The following is a 7,328-nucleotide window of genomic DNA, read 5'->3' as shown; positions in this document are numbered from 1 at the left end:
AGTATATGTGATTAGAGAAGCAGTTACATTCTTAGTGAGGGCAAGAAAAAAGAGACAATGGAGTGGAAGCAGATTGATTCAATTTTATATCACTATTTCTGATTATACTCCTGCCTTTCACCACTTTCTTTTTAAAGAAGTTGGTGGAAGATGTGGGAAGGAGTAAATGAGGAAAAATATAAGGATATGATGGAAGGAAATATACAATCATAACTATGAGCATGAATGAGATGAACTCACCTAGAAAACAGAAGAGAATAGTAATATAGATTAGAGAATAGAACTCAACAATATGTTACCAGAAAGATTCACAGAGTTAAATTAAGGACTTGAACAAAATTGAGTTTATCAAATGAACCAAAAAAAGCCAGGGCAAAAATAAAAATTTCAGGTAAGACAACAGCAAAAATAGATATGGTTAAAAGTGATAAACAGGGGAACTACATTATGTTGAAAGGCATTATAAACAATAAAATAATATTTGAACTTAAGATATTCATTGAATGGCATAGAGTCTAATACTTAGAGGAAAAGTTGGTTGAATTAAAAAGAGAAATAGCAAAACTATAATATTTGGGACTCAATGTGCCCCTTTAAGACACAAAAATGATAAAGACGAAAGAACTTAAGGACCTGAAAAGAATTTCAGAAAAGAAAGGTATAATAGATCCCTGGAAATAAATGAATGTGAGAATATCAGCTGCATGTGGCACCTTTACAAAAATTGGCTACATTTATAGAACTTGATAAATGCAGAAATAGCGAATATATCCATTACTAACCATAACACAATAAATTGTAGTCAGTAAAAAGCAATTTGCAGAAAGAATTAAAAGTTAAGTGATTTAATTTAATCCTAAATAATTGGTAGGGCAAAGCACAAATCATAGAAACACAGAAATTCATCAAAGAAAATAACAATGAGATAGCATATAAAAGCATAACTTTTAGGATGCAGCAAAAGCAGAACTTGGAGGAAATGCAAATTTCTAGACACTTTTGCCAATGAAAGCTAGATTGAACAGATCAGTAAATATGGCATGCAATAATGATTAGAAAAGCAACAAATTCCAGATTCCTAAGTAAACACAAAAATTGAAATTCTGAAAATGAAAAAAGGGTTAACAAAAGGAAGGCAAAAAATTAAATTGAAACATAAAACAAAGATTTTCTTAAAACAATAAAAGTAGACAAACCATTGACTTAGGTGATTTAAAAAAAGAGAGAAAAACCAAATTATTAATATAAAAAATTTGAAAAGAGAATTTACCAAGTCCATGGACAAAATCATATTTGTCAATATTTGTAAAATTCAATTTTTAACAAAAAAAAATTGAATGGTAAATTGAATTATATCTTAAATGTATCATGGAGCTGACTATTTAAAAGAAATCTGTTTACAGAAATATGTGTGGCATAGTTGATAGAGTAATGGACCTGGAGTTAGGAGACTCAGACACTTACTAGCTGTGTGATCCTGGGCAAGTCCCTTAACCTTTGTTTCCTCAGCTGTGAAATGGGGATAATAACACCTTCCTACCAGGATCAAATGAAGATCAAATGAGATAATATTTGTAATGTGCTTATCACAGTGCCTAGAATATACTAGAGGCTTAATAATTGCTTGTTTCCTCCCTTCTTTCTTCAACTAAGTCACGGGTTATTATGAAATATAGTATCAGTCACTTAACCTTGCTAGGTCTTCATTTATTCTTTTGTAAGATGAGGGGGATAGAACTAGATCTGAGGTCCCATGATAATGAATGAAATTTCTGAGAAAAAGAATTAGAGATAAAAGAGCAAAGAATCAAAGACTGTGACATTTCTTTCAGCTTTGAAATTCTGTGATCTATACCCAACAAAGTTAAGCATAATGCTGAATGAAAAAAAAAATGGGACAATCAGTGAAATGCCAGATTTTCAGGATTTTGTGGCCAAAAACATCCTGAACTTAATAGAAAATTTGACATACCGTGTTTCCCGATAATAAGACCTATCCCGAAAATAAGCCCTCCCCTTACTGTGTAAGATTCCTCTAAAATAAGCCCTCCCCTGAAAATAAGCCCTATTGAGATTGCTACTGTAGTGAAGGTGATCCCCTGAGCTACACGCTGCATTACGGTACCCTCTGTATGCACTGTCTGCCCCCCCCCAGGTGAAAGGCACACTGCCCTCCAATCTGCATCCAATCAGAGCTGCAGCAGTGAGCACGTCATCCTGTTCTTCCCCAGTGATTTGCTTATTGAATAAAGGTACATTTTTTTGTTGACATTTACCTGTTTATTAAAATTGCTGTCAATGTTCATTAAAATAAGCCCTCTCCTGAAAATAAGCCCTCTGGTGTTTTTCTGTCCAAAAAAACTAATAAGACAGTGTCTTATTATCGGGGAAACACGGTACAAGATCCAAGAGAAATATAAGGTACACATCAAAGACTAATTACAAGGGACTCAATAAGGACACAGACTGTTTACTTTTCATATGAGGAAATGTAAAATGTATGTCTAAGATTATTATTAGTAATTGGGTAGTTCTAAAGAAAGATTGAAGTAGACCTAAATATGATGTGATTCTAAAATGTAAAACCATTTAAGAAAAAAGTAAAAAGAGAAATTATCTTATACAAATGAGGTGTGAGAGCAAGTACTGACATAGAGAACTTAGATGGGGGAGGGGGGCTGGTAGTTCTGGAACCCTATTCTCATCAGGAATGAGTTAAAGAGGGAATATACATATATATCTAGAAGGCTAGGAAAATCTTCTAAAATCAGATAGAAACAAGAGGGGAAGGGGAAAGAGTGGAGGGAAAGGATAAGGAAGGGAACTTTGGAGGGGGTGTACCTTAAGTAATAGGAGGGCAAGGTAGCAGATAGAAGAAAAGGAGTCAGGAGAGATAGGAAATAAGAGATACACACAAACATAAAAATAAATACTGGAAGCAGAACTTATTAGAAAAAATAAGCAGGGGTAGTGATGATCTCAGATAAAGTTAAAGCTAAAATAGATTTAATCAAATGAGAAAAATATGGAAACTACTCTATATGTCAGCCACATTTATCAATGTTTTAGACAATTCAAAATAACTAGACAGTATAAAGTTGGAATATTGCTATGGTGTAGGAAATGATGAGTTGGTGGACTTAGAAAAATATGGAAAGAACTGGACTTGTGAAGGAAGATGTTATCTACCCTCAGAAATAGAGGATGAACAAGTATAGTGCAGTTTTACATAGATGCATATGTGAGTATCATTATACATATTTAAGTATATGTATGTGTATGTAAGTATATGTATATACATACATATGTGTGTGTTCGTGTTTAACTGAAGCATTGGAGTGGGGGGGAACAAAATAAAAAGTGCACAGCAGAGGAGGAAAACTTACAAGGAAGCAAAGAAAAGATGAGCATCTCTGAACACAATGCATGGTATTTATTATGTAGGCTTTCTTGAAATGAAGATTTATTGCTGCATATTTTGAATCCTCTCATGTTCTGCTGTGCACGTTGGCAATGTTTTTTTCTTTTCTTATTTTGTATTTATATTTTAGTATTTAAGTTTAGAAAGGTCTTCTCTGACCTTTCTATAAAGGAAAGCATTAGGAGGAGTTTATTGCTTTGTCTTCCAGCCCTCCAATCAGAGGGAAGAGGCAACTGAGGGAACTGGGAAGGTGGTATCAAAAAATTGAGTCAGTCAGATGGTGATGAGATTTTATGTGATCAGCTTATCTTGGGTGAGGCAGGATATTCCATTGGAGTCAACACCAAACAGAGCTAGTTTTCAACCCTAATTATGATTTAAAAACATTATTCTGGGAAAGGATCTGTAGGTTTCACTTAACTCCCAAAAGGGGTCCGTGACATAAAAATAGGTTAAGAATTCTTGCCTTAAGGGGCGGCCAGTGGGTTCAATGAGTAAGAGCATGTAGCAGCAAGCACCCCAAGCACGTCCTCAGGGTTTGCTGCCCATACAGGTTCTTGGATCTGCTTTGTTAAAGGAAAGCAACTCAAAATGGGTTAACAAGCTTACTTTAATCAGTCAGACATATATCGTTTACCTTGTTCAGGGGAAAAAGGTCAGCACCCCAAACTTCAAAATATACAGACAGAATTATCAAGACAGAGAAACAGATCAAGTAGACAGCTTTCCAAACTGTCCAACCATTACATCCATACCCAGTCAACATCTGGGTTTCCACATCTGGGTTTTTCAAAGCCGGGGGACTCTCAACAACGGCTTCCCAGAATTCAGATCAAATCACAGAACACTTCTCAAAGTGAGTCCCAAAACAAAGCTACACATCAGGGCTTATATAGCCTTCTCCTGGCTCAGAGAATGTAACAACCTTATTGACTCACTGGCCAATCAAGAAGTATCTACTGAAAAACAAGCCTCCCTCCCCAGGCTTCAGGTGCATTTTAGCCTAGGGGCAGGGAAGATCTTCCAAATTTGCATTCCCATTACAGAGCACCGGCCCCAGAGATATATTACATATAATATATAGTATATAACAAATTATATATTGTATTTCATGTAATATATAATAATCTTTTGGGGCAGCTAGATGGCATACCAGGCCTGAGTTAAAATCTGACCTCAGACACTTACTAGCTATGTTATTTTGGGCATACTTAACTCTGTTTGCCTCAGTTTCCTCATCTATAGAATGAGCTGGAGAAAAATGCAAACCATTCTAATATCTGCCAAAAAAAACCCAAATTGGGGGGGGGGGCAGTGAATAGAGCACCTTCCCTGGAGTCAGGAGGACCTGAGTTCAAATCTGGTCTCAGACACTTCACACACACACACACACACAGACAAACACATACAAAACTAGCCATGTGACCTTGGGCAAGTCACTAAATCCCAATTGCCCTCCAAAAAGCAAAAAAAAAAGAAAACCCCAAATGGGGACATGGAGAGTTAGACATGACTGAAAAAAAACTGAACAACAAATAATGTTATTACACACACACCACACACACACACACACACACCACACTACACACCACACACACACACACCACACCCTTATTACCACACTTAAATTATAAGCTCCTTGATGGCAAGAATCATAACTTCTGTTCCTGCTAGTAGAGCTTTGCAAGGTAAAGAACATAGAATAAGGGTAATACTTGTTGATTGACTGTCCTATCATCACTGACCCAAAGGAGAGGTGAAACAGAATTCATGGTAATTCAGCAGCAGCAAGTGCAATGTTGTAATAGGCTGGTGGAAGGCCTATTTTAGAACCCTATAGGATCCCTCCAGTCATACCTCATAGGTGATTCCCTACTTCATATAAATATAAAACCTACATGTCTTAAAAACAGCAATTATGAACCATTAATCTGAAAATGTCCCAAGGCCAGGTTGCTCAGGCTCCTGAAGCACAGGGTAAAAGTCCAGTCACTGGACATGACTTTGAGGAGCATCTTTGCAGAGACCACTATCCTCCAAGATCACCTTCAAGCACACTGCTAGCTCAGGCAGGTCTTGGGAGAGTGGCTTACACGTGTGGCACTAGCTGGCACTGTTCAGCCTGTAGTTAATACCTTTATATACCGTAACTTTTTCAGCAGGTGGGTTTTCATTCACTTAAATGTTATTCATTTCCTCTACCACTTCAGTGGCACAAAGGCTAAATGGGAGAAAGATTAGCAGGAGTACGTGAGAAAAATATTTTTGTTGTTTCACTTTTGTAAGTTTAAAGAAAGTAATACTTAAGAAGCTAGGATGGAATTTCCTACCAGGAATCCTAAGATCATATTTCACTGTGATCAGATGACACGGTTTTAAGTTGGTAGCTAATCGACTCTTACACTTAACTGAATCTCAACATTGATGACCCTCTTAAAGGTGGTCCTAAAGGTAGCTTCAGGATACACCCACCATCTTGATATCCCTCAAGTGCTTTCTCACTCCCAGCCTTCGAATAACAACATAGCAGCACATCTCTACTAAAAGTGTAATCCAATGCCTTATTGTGGGGGAGATGGACAGGACTTTGGAGGCTGAGCCAGGGGACAAGCTCTGACAAATTCAACCTTGGAGGACAAGACTGGTGATGAATAACATACCTGTCATCCCACCTAGCTACTTTTGGAGAGTTGTGTTGAGAGGTTGACAATGGGGGATGAATTTTTGACCCACAGCAATTTTTAAAAACCAGCTACTAAAAAAGGTATTGTGATTGGTAGAGACCATACCTATACCACTGGTGGAGAGCTTACCCTTACCAACAAGGTTATATATTTCTGAAATATCAAAGAACCATAGCATGGCATTTTAGATTAGGATCTGGGATGGTCTAGTTCAAGGGCTCTTAACTTGGGGGGCATGAAATTCTTTTTAAAAAATATTTCAATGACTGAATTTCAATATAATTGGTTTACTTTATAATCCTATGCATTTTTTATGCATTTAGAAACATTATTCTGAGAAGGGGTCCATTGGCTTCACCAGAGTGCTAGAGGGGTCCATGCCACACACACACACAACACACGCACACACACATACACATGCATACACACATACACATGCATACACACACACACAATGATGAAGAACCCCTGGTCTGGTTCAATCCTTTCATTTTGCAGATGAAAAAGCGAAGGCCCCAAGAGTTGCAGTGGCTTCCTCCAGGTCTTATAGCCAATTTGTGAGAGATTTAGAATGAGAACCCCAATTTCCTGGCTTCCAGGCCACTACTATTTCCCCTATTCTATACCTCCTCTTAAATAAAAAATAAAAATATGCTTAAGAAAAGTTCTGTTGGTTTGTTGTTTATACCAGGGCTTCTTAAAACTTTTTCTGCTTGTGACCCCTGGCCCCTTTTCATGTTAGTTGCATAGCCTGAGGGCATGAACAGTACAAAGTGCGAATGCTTTGTGTTCAAAACCAAGACTGCAGGGAAGTTGCAAGATCCAAAATGGGCAAGTGCTGCCAGAAATACCTTGGATTCATTATGCATTTGGTTTTTTAATGAATTTTGGTCATTGCACCTTCATAAACCTTTTTCTGTTGCCAAATTTTTCATGACCCCATATGGGGTCATGGCCCACAATTTAAGAAGAATTTAAGACCATATTTTTAACTGGATAGATGCTCACTTCTCATCAATCCTCAATTCTGCTTCTGAAAGCTCATTCTTTATTTGGTTCCACCATTTCTTTCACACAGTAATTTAGAGAAATGTCATGACTGATCATTTGTTACTTTTACTTTTCTTTTCTTTCCTTCCTTCCTTCCTCCCTTCTTTTTCTTTCTTTCTTTCTTTCTTTCTTTCTTTCTTTCTTTCTTTCTTTCTTTCTTTCTTTCTTTCTTT

This window comes from Petaurus breviceps, unplaced genomic scaffold, assembly GCF_028583685.1.
Source record: "Petaurus breviceps papuanus isolate PSGF00001 unplaced genomic scaffold, PetGlider_PUasm1.0 154, whole genome shotgun sequence".
NCBI classification, from domain to species: Eukaryota; Metazoa; Chordata; class Mammalia; order Diprotodontia; family Petauridae; genus Petaurus; species Petaurus breviceps.
The sequence above is the reverse complement of the archived record's forward strand: the minus strand, read 5'-3'. Positions refer to the sequence as shown.